The sequence below is a fragment of the Pinus tabuliformis genome, chromosome 8, assembly GCF_031772625.1.
Source record: "Pinus tabuliformis cultivar Carrire ecotype Pingquan chromosome 8, CPIR1, whole genome shotgun sequence".
NCBI lineage: Eukaryota > Viridiplantae > Streptophyta > Pinopsida > Pinales > Pinaceae > Pinus > Pinus tabuliformis.
Genome location: NC_142294.1, coordinates 1,319,121,578 through 1,319,148,844, shown reverse-complemented (window position 1 = coordinate 1,319,148,844; position 27,267 = coordinate 1,319,121,578). Strand labels below are relative to the sequence as shown.

The 27,267-nt window shown below is 39.9% G+C and overlaps 2 pseudogenes; both read left to right on the top strand.

Moving 5' to 3' along the window:
* Positions 1-11,057: 11,057 nt before the first annotated feature.
* On the top strand, positions 11,058-12,900 carry LOC149240336 (respiratory burst oxidase homolog protein B pseudogene; annotated as a pseudogene).
* Positions 12,901-18,271: 5,371 nt separating this feature from the next.
* On the top strand, positions 18,272-20,266 carry LOC149240335 (respiratory burst oxidase homolog protein B pseudogene; annotated as a pseudogene).
* Positions 20,267-27,267: the final 7,001 nt, after the last annotated feature.

Sequence of the window (27,267 nt, the reverse complement as noted above, 5' to 3'; positions counted from 1 at the left end):
CTGAAAGCTCCTCCCGAAGACACAGAGTGCTCAAGAAGGATTCAAGAAGTAAGAAAAAATAAAACATGCAGTTTAGTATGGCATAGACTGTTATAGATATTTTTGGGCCCTGCAACCCCAGGCATAAAATATCCATAAACTAAGGGCTCCTAAGTCCCTAAAAGTGTTGTTCCAACCCCTAAAGGAACAAGGTCAACTGATTACAGCTTCTCCCAGAAGTTCTCCATGAAAAACCACTCAGAACTGGTCAAAACAGGATCATTGCACTTGCTCCATGGCCAGGGTGCGATGCATCTCACCTAAGTACACTCAGTGGGTGCGTTGCATTTCAAAAATCCCTTCTATGGGGTGCGATGAGCGGGAAGAGACAAATGGCAGTGTCATTCTGCAAGGTGGAAAAGCATGGAATCTTCCAGAAGTTTCTCCTGTGACACTTGCCTCTCTGAATTCGACCAAGGATGAGTAAGAGATCATCAATCTCCAAGTGGAAACAAGAACTATCAGAGGGAGGACACTAATCAAAACACAAGTTGACTCATCTCCCTTACAGATATCTATATATGGATCCCTCATCCCAGAGATCCAGAGGTTGGAATTTTGCATCTTGTAAGGAATTGTTGTTAGTTTCTTGAGGCAACATCAGTGTGTGTTGGGTGATCTAAGCTTTGTATGAGGTGAAAGAGGGCTTTCTTGCCAAGAGGATGATGCTGGGTCGGAACAGCTGGTTGTAACTCTCTTGGCTTTTTCTTGATTATCAATAAAGCTATTCTAGTTTTCTTCCATACTCTTGTGTAATCTATGTTTTGTGCATTTGTATGGTCAATTTACATCTGACCCTAGATTGTTTATGATAATAGATCCATGTTCTTGTATAGTTTTATGCTGCTTTGATCTTACAGGTACTCTGTGAAGCTGGGTATACAAGAAGGCAAGTAGCGAAAGACTATCAGAAGAGAGAGGAACTGAACAAGGAGTCAAGTGCAAGACAAAGGTTGGTATCCTTTATTCTTCTCTCATCTATCTTTCATAAAAGAAAACAAAAGTAGACTTTACTTTGTTTGTTTCTAAGGTAGCTGCCACACCTTAGTAGGATAGAGCAGTTATGTATAGACACTTTTCCCTCGACTACTTGGAAAGCGCTTGGTTCGCCATCGCTTTTGCCTGAGATGAGAAATCTAATAGGTTTTGACAAAGGAACCAGTCGACCATTAGGGATCCTTCCCAATGTGCCCATAACATTGAGAAGGAAAACCGTTCAAATGAACACGATGGTAGTCCAAGGACCCCTGGATTATAATCTACTCCTTGGGAGAGACTATATTTATTGCATGGGAGCGATTGTCTCCTCACTCTTTAGAGTAATGTGTTTTCCGCACGAAGGAAGAGTGGTCAAGCTCGTAGACCAGCTTTCATTTCCCGGTTCAAACATAGCAAATAGTCATATACCATCCCTAAATGGTCTTTTCACACGAGGAATGTCTCATCAATCCCCAGTCTGTCCGCCCGATGAGTGCGAGTGATTCGGGGGCGTGACTGAAACCTAGGGGGCATGCACCCTGGTCTGCTTCGGTAGAAAAAACTTCGAGTATAGGACAGGTTTCCGCGAGAGGTATATGACCTCCGTACTCCCGTCCGTGATTGGAAGAGGGAGTTGGACTGGAATAAGATTCTCTTGTCAAAGTTATGTGGGTTGGCAGGCATCGCCACTCACCTTTGTCTATTTCGGTAGACATCGCCGAAGAAGTGTTTTTCTTTGGTAACCTGTAAGAGGTAGGCCTTTCCTGATAAAACAAGCATGTTTTGTCTGTAAATTGAGGGGTAACCTCGAAACTCTATTTTATACCTGGGGGCATGCAAACCTTTTGGCGTGCAAGTGAAGAGCGATCATTTATCTTCTTTTTGGATTGGTCGTTTCCTAACTTGCATAAAGAAAGGGTGTGGGGCAAAGAGTTGAAAAATTGCCATTTTAAATGAGACATTCTTATTACACGACTGGATTTATCGAGCAGTTTTAACGCGGACTTCATGCTCGTTAAAAAATAAACATAAGCAATGAGCACATGTTCCTCCAGAGTTTAAGCTCATTAAAAAATGAACCAATTTCTGGTAAATAACCATCGTGAATGTAATACTTCAGCCTTTAAAGCTTTGGTCGTGTTTGCACCGTCACCTCCACTTTTACATTGGCCGATCATTCACCTCCATTTGATTGTTTACCCATTTTGAGGAACAGCTGCGAAGAGTGATCATGTTAGCCATCCTTGTAACACTGATGTGATTGGAAAATTCCAAACCCTACCTGGAAACAACTGCTACCCTTTGTTATCACTCGTTCCTCAAAGGACGAGTCTTCTTTAAGCTCTTTTCAACTGACTGGTAAAATATGAAAAGATTTTCGAGCCATTGGCCTCTCCAGCTCGTTAAAATGGTCGGAAGTGCTATCCCTCCTTTAGATTTTAATCTTTTTGGACATGAGGGATTATTACACAAAAAGATCGAGCAATTGTTTTGTTCGGCTCGTTAAAAGTATCAAATATTCATCCCTTCTGTATTGTTTTATGCTTTTTCGGACTTAAGGGGTTAGATGACGAAAAAGGAATTTTGGAGTTTTCTTTACGTCCCTTTTCAGACTCTCTCAAATTGAAAAGGACCGAGTTATCTTTGTCATTAAACTCGTTAAAAACATAAGAGCGACAAACTTGTCCATGGCAGACAAGAACGAGTTTCACTATCGCTAGGCTCGTTAAAACATAGCGATGGGTTTGCCCGAAGGGCAAATTATAGAACAAGCATATGTTATCCTACTCAAGCTTGACAGAAATAAAGAGGTATTGGTTAGCAATGACTGGGGAAAATTGGGAAGAAAACTTGAAGAAACTTTGTTGGTAGCAAGTCGCTCTTGAACATGACACTTTCATTCCGCATCCATGTCGGGTTGGGTTGTTTCATTCACCGGTCACATCACCATGGTCACATCACACCATCCACATTTGGGGTTAATGCTACCAATCCATCATGTCAGTGTCGCCGATATGTTCAAGAGAAGTCATTCAGAGAATTCACCTGTGTCTCACCCGCTGCAATACATTTACGCTCCATTCTTTCATTACCGCCACCCTGAACCTCATATCACCAGACCGTTTTCACCTCCATTAAAATCATTTGCTTTGTTCTGTGTCATTGATGTGGGATTCATTAAGGCCCTCCTATGATGGATCACTTCTTTTTGACATCAGCTCATTATCCAAGAAGTCGATCTAGGAACACCCCTTCAGTACTTTGAAGCTTGCATGCCTCAATGGAAAGTTTCTCACTTCCGGCGAAAGGTTTACATCAATGGCCTTCGACCGAAAGATTTTTTGTGGTGTTTGACGCCAAGTCCTTTATTCACACCACGTGAATTGTACTGCAGTACCTTGAGGGTCATTATCATTATCGGTGATTCCTCTCGCGCCTGTTAACAACTTACATCATTGGCTGGTAATTAGGCGATGTCTTTCCATGTTCGACACCAAAACATCTCTCACATGGATCGACTTGTACTTTGAGTAAAGATCGAATGAGATTGAAGACCCCAGATATAGTTTCATCCATTCGGGATGTGATATATATTCAGGAAAATAAAGACATCAAATGTACATCATTGCTGCACAGATAATCACCCAATCAAAGGGATGATGACTCTACCAGAATCATCAGTCTACACTCAGACGATTGTCTGTCCTATGTACATGAAAACGAATTTATAAAGCTGACCATGGGAATGCCTGCCTCAGCTAGGTCATGAAAATATTATGAAGATAATGTATTGTACTGTGTCTTATTACAGGTCTCCTCTCGGCTTGAAAGAACTTCGGATCCTCATTATAAAGCATTTCACTCAACATCTAAAAAGAATTAACAACCTCATGCTTTAGGGGGCAAATGTTATAGATATTTTTGGGCCCTGCAACCCCAAGCATAAAATATCCATAAACTAAAGGCTCCTAAGTCCCTAAAAGTGTTGTTCCAACCCCTAAAGGAACAAGGTCAACTGATTACAGCTTCTCCCAGAAGTTCTCCATGAAAAACCACTCAGAACTGGTCAAAACAAGATCATTGCACTTGCTACATGGCCAGGGTGTGATGCATCTCACCTAAGTACACTCAGTGGGTGTGTTGAATTTCACAAAGCCCTTCTATGGGGTGCGATGAGCGGGAAGAGACAAATGGCAGTGTCATTCTGCAAGGTGGAAAAGCATGGAATCTTCCAGAAGTTTCTCCTGTGACACTTGCCTCTCTGAATTCGACCAAGGATGAGTAAGAGATCATCAATCTCCAAGTGGAAACAAGAAATATCAGAGGGAGGACACTAATCAAAACACAAGCTGACTCATCTCCCTTATAGATATCTATATATGGATCCCTCATCCCAGAGATCCAGAGGCTGGAATTTTGCATCTTGTAAGGAATTGCTGTTAGTATCTTGAGGCAACATCAGTGTGTGTTGGGTGATCTAAGATTTGTATGAGGTGAAAGAGGGCTTTCTTGCCAAGAGGATGATGCTGGGTCGAAATAGCTGGTTGTAACTCTCTTGGATTTTTCTTGATTATCAATAAAGCTATTCTAGTTTTCTTCCATACTCTTGTGTAATCTATGTTTTGTGCATTTGTATGGTTAACTTACATCTGACCCTAGATTGTTTATGATAATAGATCCATGTTCTTGTATAGTTTTATGCTTCTTTGATCTTACAGGTACTCTATGAAGCTGGGTATACGAGAAGGCAAGTAGCAAAAGACTATCAGAAGAGAGAGGAACTGAACAAGGAGTCAAGCACAAGACAGAGGTTGGTCTCCTTTATTCTTCTCTCATCTATATTTCATAAAAGAAAATGAAGGTAGACTTTACTTCGTTTGTTTCTAAGGTAGCTGCCACACCTTAGTGGGATAGAGAAGTTCTGTATAGACGGTTTTCCCTGTAACATGGACAGTAACTTGTTGCAGTTGAAGCCCGAAGAGAAGGCCCTAAGCTCCACAAGTGTGTTGTGATACATACAATAAAGCAGCAATCAAACGGAAGTTTTCATTTTACAGCAAACAGTTGAATATAAGGCCATCTGACCTGCTATTCTTGACTTTTCACAAGGAAAAGCCATCCCCAAGTGGAGCCACTGTTAGCCTCCTATTGCAATAGGTTTTCATATTTCATGATAGACAGTTAAAATGCCAAATATGTCATCTTTGTCATGCTGCAAAGGTTCCATATTTCTAAGAAACTTAATTTTTGAAGAATCATACCATTTTGAAGAGTTTTTCAGTTAAGGAAGGCCAAACAGCTTAATCTTGGCCTCCCTAGGTTTAAATTGCTTGTTTTAGAAGATAGAGATGAATATCTGTCCAAACTGTTTAATCTTGACAGATTTGTAGATAAGTAGAGAAGCAAGGGTGCTCAACAGCTTAATCTGAGCCCCGGAAGAAATAAGGATTGATTTAGATAGGAGGATAGAAAAAAGAAAAGATGAAAAGCCGGGTTTGCTAGTTCAAGTGCACCCAAAACAAAAAGAAGAGAAAATGCTAGGTAAGTAGGCTGGGTAGGTAGTTTTGAGGTGGCATAATGATAAATTGTGATCAATTTTATGTTTTCAAGTGTTATATCTACTCAAATCACAATTGCAAGGCAGTTTTCCCTTGGAGAAGCTCAAGAGAGGCATGTCTAACTTCCCCTTCTTCCTTTTCCCCAAATCATTCACTAATTTCCCCTACAGATGTTAAGATCTGCTTAATATCTTCAAATTTCATCATATTCCATAACGTTTGCCTAAGTAAAGATCTTATTTACTTAGGAGTGCTCATACTTCTTCTATAAATCATTTCTCCCCTTTGTATCCTAAGATTTCCATCCTTAGCGCTTTTTTATCAAATCTCATATTAACTTCTAACTTATTATGTAAATCCCTATCTATTTCCCCTCCTCTTACTAGAAATATGTATAAAAGCCCCATTATTTATATATCGCCTCCCTTTGGTTGAAAAATAACCATAAATATGCTTGGGAATTACTAAGTTTACTTGAAACTTAGTAAGAACCCTTAGTTTCCCTCTCTAAACTCTTTCCATGCATTTGGACTTCTTCCATTTTCATAAATCCCCTTTTCAATGCATAAAAATCCTTCCCCAATGCATAGAAATCCTTCTAAGGCATTAAACCCCCCTTCCTATGCAATCAGACCCCTTTCAATGCATTGAAACCCTTCCAAAGCTTTAAAAAGGCCTTCTACGATTATTAAAATCATTCTCCGATCTCTAAAAACCCTTCTGATCATGCAAAAGCCCCTTCCGACTGCATAATGCCTACTTCCGATTGGAGAAACCCTTCTCCAATCTATAAAGCCTTCCCCCAATCATAAAATCCCTTTGCCGAGTCATTATAAACCCTTCCGATCATTTAAATCTCTCCTCTGAATTACATCCCCCCCCCTCCGATGCGATATCGCTGTTGGAGGTGGCAATAACAGTGTTGGCCTCCTTTTATGGTCTCCCCGATCCATTTTTCACTGATGTGATTTCGCAATCGACATGTCACAATGTATATATGCCCACATGCATTCCCCCAAGCCATCCTCCGATGCGATATTGCTATCGCACCCAAAGTGATATCGCATCGCAATCCATTCATTATCGCATTTCCCCTTTTATCCATATATCTCCGTAATCCCTTGTTTTACCGTTAATCAAGGTTTTTAACGCAAACCTTGGTTTATTGCAAAACCCCACAATTCATCGCATTGCAAGCCTTATCGCTATCGCAATTGTATAAAGTCCTGCACCCATCGACCTCCGCCGACGCGATATCATCGATCACGCGGCAGCCGTCCGATCTGCCCCCAGATCCGACGGTCCAGATCTTATCGCTTGCCCCCATTTCTCTCGCCCATCGCATATATGGTTAAGTCTCCCCGATAACCGATCGCCGATGTGATATCAGCGATTGCTCTATCGCAAACCAATATATATATGATAACACTCCACCCCGCTCCTCGCTGATAGCGATATTGCGACTTCATCGCAGCCGTTGGATCTACCTTTGCGTAATCCAACGACCCAGATCTATTTTGAGCTACAGTATCACTCCCGCCTCTGTTTTCATTGGATTTCCCATGTAAAAGGGTTTTTTGCCTTTTATAAAGAAAAAGGGTCTTTTCTGCATATGTCTGTTCGGCGCCCGCGCGTGGTTTATCAGCAAGGGAAGTTTCTTCATTCTTCATCATTTCTTGATCGCTACAGCCCAAATAAGCTCTGGGCAGTAGGATTTTTGCCTCAGCAAGCCTTGAAACATCCAGTCCTCCTCTATTTTACTGTTTTTCTTCAAATTTATCACTTTTGTGATCAACCAAGCGCTGAAACCTCTAGAAACCCACAGAAAGCCCAACAGCGGTCAAATCTCGCCATAAAGTAGCAGAAAAGGGGCGATTTGATAGTTTGAAGTGTATCAGTGAGAGGAAAGAGGCCCGATTCAAGTTAAAGTGTATCAGAGTTGCGGCAGAGAGTATCAGTTAATGTTTTTCAGTGGAAATCTTTATTTCCAAGGCAGATAGACAATAAAGAGGCCTCCATCCAAGTCAAAAAAGCAGTAAAAGCCCATTTAAGGCTCACCAGATCATAGTTTAATGCATTTAAGCCACATGAGGGTAGCACTTCAGCTTCCAAAGCACAGTTATGGCCAAATGGCCAACGCATAGCTCAAAGGACCCATATTAACTCATTTTTGAGGCAGCTGCCTCCAACATAGCTTAGATATATATTTTTTGCATTTATTTCAGCAGATATTAGGTTGAAAGCAGTTATTTCCCAGATCTGCTATCAGATCTGCTGTTTGTATATATTTTTCCTATTTAAACCACCCTGAGCAATTTTGTAAGGGTTGGTTGGTTGATAACTCATTTCCAGACTTGCGCTATATCTTTTGAGTGTTTTATGAACAAAGATTGCTGGAATATCATGCTTTGAACTGTTTTGGTGTGGATTTGATGGCTAAAGAGATGATTGCAGGATTCTAGTGCTTATATATTGAACAATAAGTCTTTCTCACCTGTTTTTCAAGTTATTATGTATGCTATATCATCTATGTGTCATGATCCAAGTTGCAGGAAGAAAGAATAGCTTAGATGTTGCTGAATGGTACTCTGTTCTCAATTTCTGCAATTTCTCTATGTTTTCCTCTGAATTAGGCATAAATATGAATACTCCACTACTCATATTTGCTCTATTTCATTCATATATGACTGCTATTTAGGAATTCTTAACTGCTCCTATGTAATGCTCACTCACCTCCCTTCTGTTAGCATAATGAGAGCTACTTGACTGGCTCTCATTGCCTGACCTCTATTTCATCCTTATTTCAGCTTGAAATTGTTCTATGTTCAGCTATCATGCCCTGTAGTCTCTCTTTGCCACAGAGAACACATACAGCAGCCCTCAAACCTTGACTCCATGCCCAATGGTCTGAATTTCTTATATTTTTCATGCCAACTCTGTCTGAATCATCATCCTTCCCACTAAACTCAAACAAAACCCAAGAACATCATAAATAGCCTAAAATCACCCTTAAACAAAGCTATATTATAAAGAGAGAGCTCTCTCTGATTGCAGGTGGGCTAGAACCTACAATCCAAAGGTTGGTTTGTGGTTACCTCGGTAGTATTCCCTTAGGAGTCAAAGGGAACAACCTGAGTGTTAACAGTTCAGAGCTTTTCTGGATGGAGGCGATGAAAAATGGATGAAGAATGACCTGCTTCCTTTGCACTTGGAGCACGCACAGGCACCGAATGGAAATATAAGCAAAAAATCCTTTTTTCCCTTTATAAGGCAAAAAACGACTTTACACGGGAAATTTCATGAATTAGAGGGCAGGAGCGATCACTGTAGAGAGGAATAAATGCGGGCCGTTGGATCTAGCGAGGGCAGATCCAACGACGGAGGTTAAGTTGCAATATCGCATCGGGGGTGGGCAATGGGGCGGAGTCTTTTATATATGGGCGATATGCGATATAGCGATAGCGATATCGCATCGGCGATCGCATATCGGGGGAGGCTTTTATATACGCGCGATAGCAAAGCGAAATGGGTGATGCGATATAACATAAACCGTTGGATGGCGGGGGGTTAATCGGACGGCAGATGGGGCGATTGCTATATCGTGTCGACGGAGGGGAAGGGGACATGGGCCCTTGTACATATGCGATTGCGAAAAGAAAAAATGCGATATAGCGATAAATATATGATTTGCGATAAAAACATGGAATTTGCGGAAAAATGGAGAAATGCGGTAAAACGATAGATTTTGGAAAAATGATGGATTTACGATAAAGCGGAGATATATGGAAAAAGAAGAGATTGCGATGATTTGTGATAGTGATATCGCTTCGGATGCGATAGCGATATCTCAGCAGAGGAATGCACTGGGGCATATAACCATTACGATATGCGATTGCACAATCGCATCGGAGGGTTGTCATCAGGGAAACCATAGAGGGGGGCCAATACTGTGACTGCTACCTCCGACTTGCGATATCGCGTCGGAGGGGATCCAATCGGATCAGAGGAAGGTTTTAATGATGGGAGAAGGGTAAACAAGGTTGAAAGAGGGTTTTTGTACATCAGAGGGGGTTTTAATGCATCGGAAGGGGTTTTTTGAGATCGGAGGAAGGTTAAATGCATTGGAAGGGGTCCAATTGCATAGGAAGAGGGTTCTTACTAAGTTTCAAGTAAACTTAGTAATTCCCAAAGCACTATTTATGGTTATATTTCAACCAAAGGAGGGGATATGTATATAAAGGGGATTTTTATCATATTTTTAATATGGGGAGGGAAATTAAGGAGGGATTTATATAATAAAGTTAGAAATTAATATGAATTTGTGAAGAAAGTGCTAAGTATGAGAAACTTAGGCTTTTAAAGGGAAAAATGACTTATACAAGGAATGAGATGAATGATTTAGAGATATCAAGCAGATCTTAACATCTCTGGGGGAAATTAGTGATTGATTTGGGGAAAAGGATGAAGGGGAAGTTAGTCATGCCTCGCTTGAGCTGCTCCAAGGGAATATGCCTTGCAATTGTGATCTGAAGTAAATTTAACACCTTGAAACACAAAATTTATCACAGTTCTTCATTCTACAATGTCAAAACTTCCTACCCAGCCTATTTTGCCTAGCATTTTCTCTTCTCTTTGTTTGGGTGCACTTAGACTAGCAAACCCAACTTTTCTTCTTTTCTTTTAGCTATCCTCCTATCTAAATCTATCCTTATATCTTCTAGGGGCTCAGATTAAGCTGTTGAGCACCCTTGCTTCTCTACCTATCTAATGATCTGCCAAGATTAAATAATTTGGACAGATTTTTATTCTCTATTACTAAAACAGGAAATTTAAACCTAGGGAGGCCAAGATTAAGCAGTTTGGCATCCCTTAACTGTAACAAAATTAGTGATTGCTTGGAAATATGGAACCTTTGCAGCATGGAAAGGATGAATATATTTGGCACTTCCACAGTCAATCATGAATAATGACACCTATTGGTATAGGAGGCTAACAGGTTTATCACTTTATCCAGACTTAGTATACTACCTTATAGAAAATGAATTTTTCTGAGTATACTATTAAACCTTTTTTGCACTCGGTTATCAAACATGACAAAGGGACCCCCCCCAGTTAAATTCACCAAGGTTTGTTTCTCATCATTTGCAGTCATCCAACACCATTTTGGTCGAAAAGAGTCATTTTAATTCTTGAGTCCAGGGTTTTGTCTCTAGAAGTGTGAAATAAAGCTTGCAGGCCAGAGGGAGGTTCAGTAAGTTTTTATTTCAGGAATGCCATCGTCAATAAGACGAGATTGATTCTTCTTCAAAACCCTATTTTGAAGAAGAAATCATCAAATGTGTTTTTGTAATAAATATGTAATTTGTCAAAGTGTTTCGAAGTTGTACAACTCTTCAATGGCAGCAGCTATAGCTGCTCCTATCCCTGCAAAAGCACAAACAAAAGAACCATCATTTCAAATAAAGAAGCCCAGAGAAGAAAATGAAAGACTCAAAGGAATTTGCAGTAGAAATCTTTGATGCATTAGCTTGGCGAAAAGGGGTGAAAACTAATCATTTGTCCAAGGATGAGCTCTACCAATTCTGGTAGGAGATGGCCGACCAGAACTCTGATTCTAGGCTACAGACCTTCTTTGACATGCGGGTCGACAAGAATGCTAATGGCCGTATCACTGAAGAAGAAGTCAAAGAGGTTATCATGCTCAGTGTATTTGCCAACAAGCTTTCTAAGTTAAAAGAACAAGAAGAAGAGTATGCAACACTCATCATGGAAGAACTAGACCCTAATCATTTGGGATACATTGAGATTCAAAATGTGAAGATGTTGCTGCTAGAGGTTCCAAATGAAAATGCAAAACATGGGAACACCAACGTTAATTTGAGCCAAATGATAAGCCATAAGCTGGCGCCCACCAAGATAAACAATCCAGTTGAAAGGTGGTTGTAGAAAACAAAATTCTTTGTTGAAGATAACTGGCAACGCATCTGGGTGCTTCTGCTATGGCTTTGTATACTTGCAGGGCTATTTACATGGAAATTCATACAATACAGGCACAAAATAGTATACCATGTGATGGGTTACTGCGTGTGCATGGCTAAGGGAGCTGCAGAGACACTCAAATTTAAACATGGCATTGATTTTGCTTCCTGTTTGTAGAAATACCATTACATGGCTCCACAATATGACCAAGCTTGGTGTTAGAAATTCCATTTGACGACAATCTCAATTTCCACAAGGTAATTGCAGTAGCATAGCAATATGGAGTGGGGCTTCATGCAGGAGCACGTTTAACATATGATTTTCCACGTCTTCTCTATGCATCAAATGAGCAATATGTGCCCTTGCAACAGTTCTTTGGGAATAACAAGCCTCCCAACTACTGGTAGTTTGTCAAAGGAGTTGAGGGCATTACAGGCGTTGTGATGGTCGTCTTCATGGAAATAACATTCGTTCTAGCCACTTCGTGGTTCAGAAGAAATAAACTTAAATCTTCCAAAACCATTGAAAAGGCTTACAGGATTCAATGCTTTCTGGTATTCACACCACTAATTCATAATCGTCTATGTGCTGTTGATAGTCCATGGTATATATTTGTACCTTAGTCACAAATGATACAAGAAAATGACATGGATGTACCTTGCAGTTCCAGTGTTGTTATATGGTGGAGAAAGAACTTTGAGAGCTTTCAGATCGGGTTACAAATCCGTTAAAATCCTCAAGCTTCATGAGCTAGAGCTTTCTCTTGGTTATTGTGACCGTATCTATCTTGCTGCCACCTCAGTCATGAATGGTATGATGGCAAGTAGTTCAGGGACTACTCAACTACATCAACCAGACTAGAGAACAGCTCTCAAGATATATCACACACTCTTAAAAGTGTATCTCACTCCGCAAAAATCAAAGGAATTTGATTGAGCTGTTGCTACACTTACTGCATCCAGGAGAGTGGTAACTCAAAAAGTTGGTTTTGCACATAAAGTGAAGGGACGTGGAAAAAAGGATTTTTTAAATTGTAGGTCTTGAAGATCCTACGAAAAATCTTAGTGGTGCTGTCAGTGATCCGGAAATTGAACGGAATGACGGAGAAGAATCAACTAGAGGAGGTAAGGGTATGGAGGGAATGATGCTTGATGAGGCGCTAAATCTTCTCCGTCGAAGATGGGACCATCTCGATGTGGTTAAGGCACCGCATTTTCTACCTTCGGAGACTAAGTTGCAGCAATTTCTTCCGTTTCTCAAACCAACATTGAAAAAAAATAAATCAAGTGGAACCAGACGCAATTTGTCGGTTATAAATAGCCTTCGTCATGGTGAGAATTTGTAGCTTAAAGATGAACTTTACAAGAGCAGAAAAAGAGTTGTAAAGATCAGTAATGAAAGCATTTGTTCTCTCTATAACAAGTGTATAGGGAGCAGTACATTTGCTGTGTATCCAAGCGGTACTAGTCTGGTGCACTTGGCCTGTTTTCGAGATTCCCAGAACATCAAAGGCATAACTATTGCAGCAACCATAAGATCATCATAATTCCCATTCTAATACAGGTTGAATTTTTGGGAAATCGTGTTTATATCCTCATCTTTGTAAAATGAAAATAAAATGTATGCATTTTTCAAATGAAGAAAACAAGAGAAATAAGGATGAAATTGGCCAGCGCGGTGCATAGGATGACTGGCATGGTGCACAGAGGAAGTGCGGCGCACTGGGCGCTATCACACCATGTTAAAATAACACGTGCGCGACGCACACAAACGGTGCGACGCACAGGCAGAAGGGCATGGCGCACACAGCCAGGAAGCCTAAGAATTGCCCAAATTCACTCCAATTGCCAAAAACGCGTGAATTTGCCTTGTGACAAATGTTTGAGGATCGCATTGAGCTTATTAATCGATCAGGGACCTCAACTCTAACAATCGCCTCTAACTTGTGTCAAATTGTTGAAGGCCTTGTAGCTGTTTGGGAAGAAAATTCATGTTCTGGGGTCTCCCACTGCAAATGTAACGCCTTTATCTTACATGTGGCACAACAATACTTGCAATATGTTGATGCTTGTGGCATTTTTCTCAATATGTCATTCTTTCCACAAAGGCGAGCAAATGGTGTAGAATTCGTTTCCACTCGTTTTCCACAGCAAAGGATTCAAATGAGGAAAGCCACATGATTATTTCCGTTCAGAAATTCTGAAAGCATGGCAAGAGCTCTTTGGTAGTTGATTCCTCCTTCCCTTGCATTTTCCAACGATCAGGGTGCCTCCCTAAACAATAACAGATCAGTTTCAGCTTTATATATTTTCGAAAATCCGGAAGTTTGTATGGCACCAAATCCGAACCTTGGCCGTGGAAAATTCACAGGACTCCGACGGAAAACAGAGGAGGCGGCCTTGAATGACACAAAGGGAAGAATGGGTAATAACAATTGAGCAGTAGCTACTCTCAGCGAAATATGAAATCGAAAATGCAGCCCCTGTTCTCGACAATCCAGAGTTATATGGTCTGGTTTATCATAATGTGTCTTGTCTCAAAAGGAGCTATGAAATGATGGAGAAATTATTTAAGGTATATGTCTATCCTGATGGAGAGAAACCCTATTTTCATGAGGGTCCCATGGTGTTCATATATGCATCAGAAGGATGGTTTATGAAACAGATGGAAGAGAATAAACAATTTGTTACAAAGGACTTCAGGAAAGCTCACGTATATTACATGCCCTACAGGGTGTATGAGATGAGAAGAGGAATTCCTGCACCAGAACAACATAACGAGCCACAAATATCATTGTATATAAGAGACTAGGTGAACGCGATTGCTTCTAAGTATCCTTTCTGGAACAGAACCCATGGGCGAGATCACTTTTTGTTGCATGCCATGATTGGGGACCTTACACAACAAGAGAGCGTCCTGAACTCAGATCAAATGCTATAAAAGTTCTTTGCAATGCTGACCTATCTAAGGGCTACTTTTTATCAGGCAAGGATGGCACTCTTCCTGAAACCAGCCTGTATGGTTTACAACAGCCACCTCGTGGTCTTGGGGGGTTGCCTATAAGAAAGCGATCCATTCTTGCATTTTTTTGTTGTAGGTAGTCATGGCAGAACATACGATTGTACTGAGAAATTTGGTCACAACCCCTCATGTCATATGTGGACTTGATGGAACGCTTGATGGACAAAACCAAGGACGTTCAGATATTGAGAAAAAGTGGTATAATACAGTGTCACTTGGACACCCATAATGCTATTACCGATGTCTGGAACGGAGTGCGCTGGTAATCAAACAATGGTGACACAAGTAAATGTCTTAAAACTGAAAACACGTGTTGAGCTCAGTAAATTGTCGCTGGGATTGTTCAGGCGAAACCTTATTTAAAGACCAATTTTATTAAAAATTGGTTTCATTCAAACAAAAAGCGAAGGTGAAAGGTCAAAGTCCAAAAGCCAAATTTAGAACAAATGATATCTACCCTAGCAGAGAAATATGATTCAATTTCCTATTTTTGGAATTTAGTTATGATTCAAAGGGTCTACAATTATAGTGTACGCCTTTCCAACTGGTCATTAGAGATTTCAAATGGAATAATGTAATGCTGTTCTGTCGCCAGCATAGATAGACAACTCTTTTCCTATCTTCTTCAATTGGTGTTCCAGCTCCCTATTTTTTTTTATCGATTTGTTTTCACACAAATTGAGTTTATTTATTGTATGAAAATTTATGTGTAAAGGGTTCTGAGTTCTGAGAAGAAGTGTGGGAAGAAAAAACCCAACACTATCACTGTACAGTTTTGACATAGAAATGATTAAATGGCGCAGCCCTGATTTATAAGATTCTTGTGGTATGAGTATTGGCATGTGTTTCTTCTTCATGTCTCATATGTTTCTTGTTATGTTCACAGTCCATTCATAATAATTTTCAGCTGAATGCTTTTAAGTGAGAGATGTAGAATTCAGTCATTGCTCTGCCTTGAGGAAGTGTTCAGTCTTTGTGTTTTTTCTTCTGCCTGGAAAGGATTCATACTTTAATTCCCTTTTCAGCTTTCTTAAACAATATTTTCACCCCATTTAGCTCTAGTTCGATTGCTAAAATCTCATGCTTATCTTGCCTTATGAAATAACCTGTGCCTTTGGTTAAATCTTTGCTCATGGTGTCATTGTCCCTTACAACGCAGCAACTTAGTCATTTAAATCAAATATCACTCATTAAAATTCTTTTACTAGCCTAAAATCAGTTCCTGTTTTAAGTCATCTCGCATCCTATTGCTCATTTTATCGAGATTGACTTGAGAGAGCCCTCTCCTGTCCTCGTAGGGCTAGCTACGAGGCTGGGCTTGGTTTGATGTTGCCTCGAGTCTTGCCTTCTTCAGCCTGAGGCAGATTCGAGTGCTAACATAGTGGCGACCATACTGGGGAAGAAAGTGGTTTACTTGTAGATTGTCTTGCCCCAGTATATATCTCAAGTTCAAGAGTTGATTGTTGATGGTGAACAACGATCAGACATAAGAAGACGGCTAAAATCATTCACCTGGCGACTCCTTTCACTGAAGAATCTAGTAATCGGTGCTTCATGGTGAATCCACTATAGAGGGATCAGTAGCTTTGAGATTTTTCTTTTTTTTTAAATGGAGCGGATTGCAAGAAGATACGCTCCCATGAGCTGAGATCACATTCCAAGCTTTCCAAATAAAATTCCGAAGGTAGATTGGTCAAGGAATCTGCCTACGTTTAAAGATGATGGTAAGAAGGACACTGCTTTACATCTAGTTCGATTTCACGTGCATATTCGCAAGTTGAAGGTTGATTTTCCTGAAGATTGCTTGATGGATATATTCATGGCCACTCTGGAAGGTGAAGCCCAAGCTTGATATGAAAGTTTGCTGCCTTCTTGTATTTAGTGTCAAAAGGATTTCCATGCCATGTTCGTTGAAAGATATCAAGAATCTTATCCCTTATTAAATCTAGTTCATGACTGTTGCAAGCATGCTTATGGTTTTATTGAGAGCCTTGAAAAATAATATGAGGATGATAATTTTATGGATGAAGAAATCATGGAAGCCCTGTATGAAAATCCCTTTCAGCAGTGTAAAGACGATCATGAAAATTTGCAGCATGATCAAGATTGTAGTACGGTGGAAGATGAAAGAATTCTGCATCTTGACAGTCAACATGAATTATATGAAATAGATCAGCAGGTTGAAGAGTTCCATATGGTTGAAGATGATGAAAGAAAAAGTGTCGGTTTAGATCTGTCAATAGAAGAAGACGACATGCAAGTAAGTTCAGCTCTAATTTCAGAAAGTGATAATGTCAGGACAACTATTTCAGTTCCAAATTCAGATTGTGATGACCAAGAAAACCTTGTACTAAATCCTATGAAAGAGAATTTTGCTGTTGAAATCATCTGGGATGCAGAAGACACAGTTATGGATCCAAATGTTCTTAGTTCATTAGAATACAGCCTTCATGAGGAGGTAATCCAGTTAGTGCATGAACAAAAAAATGAGACCTTCGTTCAAGTAAGTGAAAAGGTTCCTTTGGATGAATCTTTAGTAGATGGTAGAAATGTCATTTGTGCGCTTCAAGAATCATGTGAAGTTTCTCTTCTTATGATTAATGAACGTAATAAGGAACATGAAAACCTAGCTGTCATATCATATGAAGATGACCTACAATACATTCACTCCACAGAAGATCAAAACATTCAGGATTTTAATTCAGATTCTTCTTCATATGTTTCATGTGTTGAAATGTTTTCCCAAGAAGATATCTACTCATCTACCCATTCAGAGTTTTTTGAAGCCCAGGAGCATACTTTTACTGAAGTACATGATGAAGGAAGATCAGAATTTGAAGCAAAGGACACCTTGTTTCTTCAGCAGGAGGAAAGACTTCATGTTTTTCAGGATCCAATGGCAGATTTGTTGCAGTCAGCTGTGAAAGTGTTTATTGCAGTGTTGAGTGATGAAGGAGATCATGGTCAACTATGTTTTTGGATGCCCATTGATCATTTTGTATTGTCGACCAGCAGATTGGATCAGGGGAATCAATCAAGAAGACATCTGCTTGATTGGTTACATTGGCATTGTGATATAGTTTAATGGCATATTATCTTGCAAGAAATGCAGGTGGTCATGTACTACCACCAAGCTTTAAGTTTTAAGTTCAGTTCTTGGTATTTTGAGTTAGTTTGTTAGAGTCGAGTTTTTTTCAATCATGTCAGTTTGCATTGAGTCAGTTTGAGTCAAGTTTTAGTCAATAAATTGAGTAATGTTGGTTTTTCGGAATAATGGACTCCATAGCCCAATGGACGAAGGCACTGTCTGCTCACCCAAAGATCTGCAGTTCTTGGCACCTCCACAGAGCGGCAGCTGCCATCCCAATTGGAGCCAATGTTAGAGTTATTCTTGTGAGTCCTCTGTCAGAGTTAAATTCACCAAGGTTCGTTTCTCATCATTTGCGGTCATCCAATGCCATTTTAGTCGAAAAGAGTCATTTTAATTCTTGAGTCCAGGGTTTTGTCTCCAGAAGTGTGAAATAATGCTTGCAGGCCAGAGGGAGGTTCAGTAAGTTTTTATTTCAGGAATGCCATCATCAATAAGGCGAGATTGATTCTTCTTCAAAACCCTGTTTTGAAGAAGAAATCATGAAATGTGTTTTTGTAATAAATATGTAATTTGTAAAAGTGTTTCAAAGTTGTACAACTCTTCAATGGTAGCAGCTATAGCTTCTCCTATCCCTACAAAAGCACAAACAAAAGAACCATCATTTCAGCTAAATAAGATCAGAGAAGAAAATGAAATACTGAAGGAATTTGCAGTAGAAATTTTTGATGCATTAGCTCGGCGAAAAGGGGTGAAAACCAATCGTTTGTCCAAGGATGAGCTCTACCAGTTCTAGCAGGAGATGGCCAACCAGAACTCTGATTCTAGGCTACAGACCTTCTTTGACATGCGGGTCGACAAGAATGCTAATGGCCATATCACTGAAGAAGAAGTCAAAGAGGTTATCATGCTCAGTGTATCTACGAACAAGCTTTCTAAGTTAAAAGAACAAGCAAAAGAGTATGCAGCACTCATCATGGAAGAAATAGACCCTGATAATTTGGGATACATTGAGATTCAAAATCTGGAGATGTTGCTACTGGAGGTTCCAAATGAAAATGCAAAACGTGGGAACACCAGTGTTAATTTGAGCCAAATGATAAGGCAAAAGCTGGCGCCCACCAAGATAAACAATCCAGTTGAAAGGTGGTTGTAGAAAACAAAATTCTTTGTTGAAGACAACTGGCAACGCATCTGGGTGCTTCTGCTATGGGTTTGTATACTTGCAGAGCTATTTACATGGAAATTCATACAATACAAGCACAAAACAGTATACCATGTGATGGGTTACTGCGTGTGCACAGCTAAGGGAGCTGCAGAGACACTCAAATTTAACATGGCATTGATTTTTCTTCCTGTTTGTAGAAATACCATTACGTGGCTCCGCAATAAGACCAAGCTTGGTGTTAGCAATTCCATTTGACAAAAATCTCAATTTCCACAAGGTAATTGCAGTAGCAATAGCAATATGGAGTGGGGCTTCATGCAGGAGCACATTTAACATGTGATTTTCCCCGTCTTCTCCATGCATCAAATGAGCAATATGTGCCCTTGCAACAATTCTTTGGGCATAATAGGCCTCCCAACTACTGGTAGTTTGTCAAAGGAGTTGAGGGCATTACAGGTGTTATGATGGCGGTCTTCATGGAAATAGCATTCGTTCTGGCCACTCCGTGGTTCAGAAGGAATAAACTTAAATCTTCCAAAACCATTGAAAAGGCTTACATGATTCAATGCTTTCTGATATTCACACCACTCATTCGTAATTGTCTATGTGTTGTTGATAGTCCATGGTATATACCTGTACCTTAGTCACAAATGGTACAAGAAAACAACATGGATGTACCTTGCAGTTCTAGTGTTGTTATATGGTGGAGAAAGAACTTTGAGAGCTTTCAAATCAGGTTACAAATCTGTTAGAATCCTCAAGCTTCATGAGCCAAAGCTTACTCTTGGTTATTGTGACCGTATCTATCTTGCTGCCACCTCAATCATGAATGGTATGATGGCAAGTAGTTCAGGGACCACTCAACTATGTCAACCAGACCAGAGAACAGCTCTTAAGATATATCATACACTCTTAAAAGTGTATCTCACTCCGCATAAATCAAAGGAATTTGATCGAGCTATTGCTACACTTACTGCATCTAGGAGAGCGGTAACTCAAAAAGTTGGTTTTGCACATAAAGTGAAGGGACATGTGGCAAAAAGGATTTCTGAAATTGTAGGTCTTGAAGATCCTACAAAAAATCTTAGTGGTGTTGACAATGATCCGGAAATTGAACCGAATGACGGAGAAGAATCAACTAAAGGAGGTAAGAGTATGGAGGGAATGATGCTTGATGAGGCGCTAAATCTTCTCTGTCGAAGATGGGACCGTCTCGATGTGGTGAAGGCACCGCATTTGCTACCTTTGGAGACTAAGTTGCAGCAATTGCTTCTGTTTCTCAAACCAGCATTGAAAAAAATAAAAAAATCAAGTGGAACCGGACACAATTTGTCGGTTATAAAGAACCTTCGTCACGGTGAGAATTTGCAGCTTAAAGATGAACTTTACAAGAGTAGAAAAAGAGTTGTAAAGATAAAAATTAATTTTTCATAAATTTATTAAACCTAATAATTAATTCAAGAAATAGAAAAATAAGTAATTAATCTATCCCTGTAAACTTATTAATTAATGAATTAATTAATAAAATTAATAATGTAAATAAATGAATAAACATATTAATAATGAATACATAATTAAATTAATTAATTTGATTAATCAAACAATTTAATTTATTATTTAAACAAATTAATGAATCAATTGAACCAATTATTTAAAATAGAATTAATAAACATAATAATTAATTCTATAGATAATAAAATTATTCGATTAAGTTATCCCATTGAATAAATTAATTAATTAATTAAAAATAATAATAATTATATAATAATAATAATAATAATAATAATAAATAATTTAATTAATTAATTAAATAAAAAGATAAGAGCCGACCTATTTTCTTATTTCTTTTGTTGAATAACTTATATATATACCCTAATTTTAGCTCTTGGATACATCATTATGATTTTAAGAATATCTATTGACGCATTCTCCCCTGATGATGGACTCACTTGGTAGTCCGAAAAGTTGGGTTCATAAAACTCTACAACAGGTCATTCCTCCTCTACCTAAAAGCATTTGTTCTTTCTGTAACAAGTGTATAGGGAGCAGTACATTTGCTGTGTATCCAAGCGGTACTAGTCTGGTGCACTTGGCCTATTCTCGAGATTCCCAGAACATCAAAGGCACAACTGCTGCAGCAACCATAAGAGCATCATAATTCCCATTCTTATACAAGTTGAATTTCTGGGAAATCGTGTTTATATCCTCATCTATGTAAAATGAAAATAAAATGTATGCATTTGTCAAATTAAGAAAACAAAACAAACAAGGATGAAATTGGCCAGCGATGTGCATAGGATGACTGGCGCGACGCACAGAGGGAGCACAACGCACTGGGTGCTATCACACCGTGTTAAAATAACACGTGCACGACGCACACAAACGGTGTGGCGCACAGGCAGAAGAGCGTGGCGCACATAGCCAGGTAGCCAAAGAATTGCCCAGATTCACTCCAATTGCCCAAAACACATGAATTCACCTTGTGAAAAATGTTTGAGGATCGCATTGAGCTTATTAATCGACTAGGGACCTCAACTCTAACAATCGCCTCTAGCTTGTGTCAAATTGTTGAAGGCCTTGTAGCTGTTTGGGAAGAAAATTCATGTTCTGGGGTCTCTCACTACAAATGTAACGCTTTTATCTTACATGCGGCACAAAAATACTTGCAATATGCTGATGCTTGCGGCATTTTTCTCAATATGTCATTCTTTCCACAAAGGCAAGCAAATGGTGTAGAATTCGTTTCCACTCGTTTTCCACAACAAAGGATTCAAATGAGGAAAACCGCATGACTATTTCCGTTCAGAAATTCTGAAAGCATGGCAAGAGCTCTTTGGTAGTCGATTCCTCCTTCCCTTTCATTTTCCAATGATCAGGGTGCCTCCCTAAACAATAACATATCAGTTTCAGCTTTATAGATTTTCGAAAATCCAGAAGTTTGTATGGCACCAAATCCAAACCTTGGCTGTGGAAAATTCATAGGACTCCGGCGGAAAACAGAGGAGGTGGCCCTGAATGACACAAAGGGAAGAATGGGTAATAACAATTGAGTAGCAGCTGCTCTCAGCGAAATATGTAATCGAAAATGCAGCCCATGTTCTCGACAATCCAGAGTTATACAATCCGGTTTATCATAATGTGTCTCGTCTCAAAAGGAGCTATGAAATGATGGAGAAGGTATTGAAGGTATATGTCTATCCTGATGGAGAGAAACCCTATTTTCATGAGGTTTCCATGGTGTTCATATATGCATCAGAAGGATGGTTTATGAAACAAATGGAAGAGAATAAACAGTTTGTTACAAAGGACTTCAGGAAAGCTCACGTATATTACATGCCCTACAGTGTGTATGAGATGAGAAGAGGAATTCCTGCACCAAAACAGCATAACGTGCCACAAATATCACTGTATATATAAGAGACTAGGTGAACACGATTGCTTCCAAGTATCCTTTTTGGAACAAAACCCATGGGCGAGATCACTTTTTGTTGCATGCCATGATTGGGGTCCTTACCCAACAAAAGAGTGTCCTGAACTCAGATCGAATGCTATAAAAGTTCTTTGCACTGACGACCTATCTGAGGGCTACTTTGTATCAGGCAAGGATGTCGCTCTTCCTAAAACCAACCTGTATGGTTTATAGCAACCACCTCGTGGTCTTGGGGGGTTGCCTATAAGAAAGTGGTCCATTCTTGCATTTTTTGTTGGAGGTAGTCATGGCAGAACAGACGATTGTACTGAGAAATTTGGTCACAACCCCTCATGTCATATGTGGACTTGATGGAATGCTTGATCGACAAAACCGAGGACGTTCAGGTTGTTAGCCTCCTATTGCAACAAGGTATCATCTTTCATGATTGACATTTTTACATGCCAAATATGTCATCTTTCATGCTGCAAGGTTCCATATTTCCAGACAGAGACCAAAGAAGGTGACAAGAAGTATGCTAGTCCAAATAACACTGTTGTTTCCAATTTTGATGAGTTGTTCCAGTTTTGAAGAGTTTTCTTTTAAGGGAGTTCCAAACAGTCTAATCTTGGTCTCCCTAGGTTTCAATTTATTGTTTTAGAATATAGAGAATAATATCTGACCAAACAGTTTAATCTTGGCAGATTTTGTAGATAGGTAGAGAATCAAAGGGACCCAACTGTTTAATCTGGGCCCTTGGCAGAAATAAGTGTAGATTTAGATAGGAAATCAGAAAAAATAAAAAGAAAAATTGTAAATATGGGTCTGCAAGTCTAAGTGCACCCACCAAAAAGAAGAAAAAATGTTAGGAAAGTAGGCTGGGTAGGTAGCTGTGAGGTTGCAGAATGATGATTTATAATCAATTTTGTGTTACAAAGTGCTCTATCTTTACAGATCACAGTGCAGGCAGTTTTAATGCAAAGGATGCTCAAAGCTGGATTTCACTAACTTCCCCTTCTCCTAATTCCCCAAGTCACTTACTAACTCCCCAAAGAGGTCAAGATCTGCTTGATTCCTCTTAGTTCCATCATCCTCCATATCAGTTTTCCTTGGCGAAGATCTGCTTCACTCAAGGATTTCATTTCTTTTCAGTTTCTTTCCCCAAAATTAGCCTAAGGTCCCTGACTTTAGCGCTTGCTTACCATCTTCATATTAACTGCTAACTCTAGTATGTAACTCCCTATCAGTTTTCCACTCCCCCTACTAAAACTATGTATATATAACTCCCCTATGTAAATATCCCCTCCCAGGCAATATAGCCATATTTTTCTAAGTTAGGGGAAAAATAGTCCATTTGGGGCTGTTTTTAGCCCATCCGAGTCATAGAAGGGATTAATTTGACACCTGGTCGGATTAACAACCTCTCCCCTAGCCCTAAAACCCTCAAAAACCCATGTTCTACCCCTTATCCCTAAGTCCCAACTGTAAATATTTTAAACGCGCTCATTTTACATCCATAAACCCCCTTTTTCGCCCCTAACCCAAAGTTTTTTGTATAAAATATTAACCCCGCCGTTTTAAACCCCATAGCCCGCCATTCCCTAAGTCATAACCCACCCGCGCACATTATTAAAATGAGAATATTCCCGTGTATATTCCCCGCCCTAACCCGCCGTCGCCTCGTCCTTCCCGCCAGCCGTCTGATCCCCAGTCCCGCAGATCTACGGTTGGCGGGCCGTCCCATCTCCAAAGCGCCCGATGATTAACGTCCGGGAGATGGGCGGTATTGCCGCCGTACCTCCCGCCACGCGTCACCTTCTGGGGTGTGGCAGAGCCCCCTCCCCCAAAACCGCTCTCCCCCAAAGGTGGTGTGCCCAATACCACTTACCGCTCCCCCTTGTGACGTAAGCCCCACGTCACATCCCACATCACATCCTACATCACCTCTGTACATGCTGACGTCACCCCACCATGTCATCATATTGACGTCACCTGCCATACAAAGTCCCATCTGCTGATGTCATGCTGACATCATCAGCACTTCTGGCGCGAAGAAGGCAAAAATCGCACTCTAGAGCCCCGAAATCAGTTTTTGAGGCAGTTTTTGATGAGCGATTTGTGAATCTTTAGGGAATCTTTTCAGCATGCAGCCCCCAGGAAGTCCGAAAAGGCGCAAAAAGACCCGTTTTCAGTGCGAAAGTTTTCAGAAGGAACCAAAGATAGTTTCAGAGAGACAGAGGCCGAACAACGGCCATAAATTTGTGATTAGACCCACAGCACATCACAGCAGCAGCCCAGATTTTGTCAAAGAGTATCAGAGGAAGAAAAGAGCCAGAGAGTATCAGCCGAAGATTTTTTAGGGGCTCGAGGCACCTGTACATTAATGAGTCCCTCAGAAAAGTCAAGTCAGGAAGCAGAAGCCCATCCCTGCTCTCAAATCATAGTTAAGGCTTTAAATGCAGGCGAACAGTAGAGAAGCAGAAACCCATACTCATTTATTTCAGGAGACCCTACACCAAGCCACCGAGGACACATAATTCATTCAGTTTTGATACGGCCACCCTCAGCGCAGCCCGAGTTTATTTCATTGCATTTATTTCTGGTAGAGTTAGGTCAATAAATAATTTTTTATGACCTGTTAGGTCAAGATGTAATAAAGAAGCTCTGTAGATAGTTTTTCCCTATTTATACCACCCTCTACATTGTTTCAAGGGTTGGTCAATTGAGAATTTCCGCTAGAGACTCGCACTGTATGCTTGATTCTGTTTCTATAATCAAAGATTGCAGAAAGTTCAGTGAATGGACTGTCTTATGTGTTGTTAACATATTTCTGAAGACTGAAGATGGAATTCTTGTGCTGCAACCTGCAACAATAAGTGCTTCTTACCTTTGTTTATTTTTTACCACTATCTAAATAGCAGAAAGAAAGAATAGCTTAGAATTTGTTCACAACACTCTATGCTCAATTTCTGCTGTTCTTTTATGTTTTCATCTGAATGAATTGGTTATGAATATGAATTACTTCTGGCTCATGTTTACCCCAATTCACCTGTGTCTGCCAATTATCTAGGGATTCTTTATTGCCCCTAGGTAGCGCTCTGTTATTCCCCTCGTTAGGTTGTTTGAGAGATTCTTAACTTCCTCTCTTCGCTTAGCATTCATTCCATCCATTAAATCCTAAAAAGTTGTTTCAATTGCAGCTACCGTACTCCATCTATCTGTCCTGCGACCAAAGAACACATCTGCAGTCCTCCTCTTCAACTCCACGCCCAATGGTTTGAAACACTCATGCTATACCTGCCTCTTTACCTGAAAACTTCAATTTTCTAGCCAAAACAAACAAAACCCTTGAACTAAATAACTAGCCTAAAATCCTTTATCAAACAAAGTTAAATCAGAAAGAGAGAGCCCTCTCTAACTGCAGGCGGGCTAGAACCTGAAGTCTAAAGCTGGTTTGTGGTTACCTCGGCCGTATCCTTTCCGGAACTCAAGGAAAACCCGAGTGATAACACAGGTATTGAGAAAAAGTGGTATACTACAGTGTCACTTGGACACCCATAATGCTGTTGCCGATGTCTGGAACGGAGTGCGCTAGTAATCAAACAGTGGTGACACAAGTAAATGTCTTCAAACTGAAAACACGTGTTGAGCTTAGTAAATTGTCGCTGGGATTGTTCAAGCGAAACCTTATTTAAAGACCAATTTTATTAAAAATTGGTTTCATTCAAATGGAAAGTGAAGGTGAAAGGTGAAACTTCAAAAGCCAAATTTAGAACAAATGATATCTACCCCAGTAGAGAAATAGGATTCGATTTCCTATTTTTGGACTTTAGTTATGATTCAAAGGGTCTACAGTTACAGTGTATGCCTTTCCAACTAGTCATCAGAGATTTCAAATGGAATAATGTAACACTGTTCTATCGCCAGCACAGATGGACAACTCTTTTCCTATCTTCTTCGGTTGGTGTTCCAGCTCCCTATTTTTTTTATTGATTTGTTTTCACACAGATTGAGTTTATTTATTGTATGAAAATTTATGTGTAAAGGGTTCTGAGTTCTGAGAAGAAGTGTGGGAAGAAAAAACCCAACACTATCACTGTACAGTTTTGACAGAGAAATGATTAAATGGCGTAGCCCTGATTTATAAGATTCTTGTGGTATGAGTATTGGCATGTGTTTCTTCTTCATGTCTCATATGTTTCTTGTTATGTTCACAGTCCATTCATAATCGTTTTTAGCTGAATGCTTTTAAGTGAAAGAGGTAAAATTCAGTCATTGCTCTGCCTCGAGGAAGTGTTCAGTCTTTATGTTTTTTCTTCTGCCTGGGAAGGATTCATAGTTTAATGCCCTTTTCAGCCTTCTTAAACAATCTTTTCACCCCATTTAGTTCTAATTCGATTGCTAAAATCTAATGCTTATCTCGCCTTATGAAATAACCCGTGCCTTTGGTTAAATCTCTGCTCATGCTGTCATTGTCCCATACAACCCAGCAACTTAGTCATTTAAATCAAATATCACTCATTAAAATTCTTTTACTAGCCTAAAATCAGTTCCCGTTTTAAGTAATCTCGCATCCTATTGCTCATTTTATCGAGATTGACTAGAGAGAGCCCTCTCCTATCCTCGTAGGGCTAGCTACGAGGCTGAGCTTGGTTTGATGTTGCCTCGTGTCTTGCTTTCTTCAGCCTGAGGCAGATTCGAGCGCTAACAGGCTCCCAATTGAATGATTATGTGAGTGTTTGATGACAACATCCTTCTCACACTCGCTATATTGTACTAAGCATCTTGGAGACCATCATCCTTATCAATGGCCATCCTCGCATCTATTAATGTTTTTCATCATTGACTAGTAATTAGACGATTTCTAACATGTTCGACTTCAACTTCTTTATTCACATGTGCATAAATATGTTGTTTAGATAAACGATGACGAAGACCTTAGATAGAGGCTTACATCACTCAACCTTGTTTCCTCTCCCAGGTTGTGTATATTGTTTTTAGATACAGCTTGTCAGGTTGATCATAT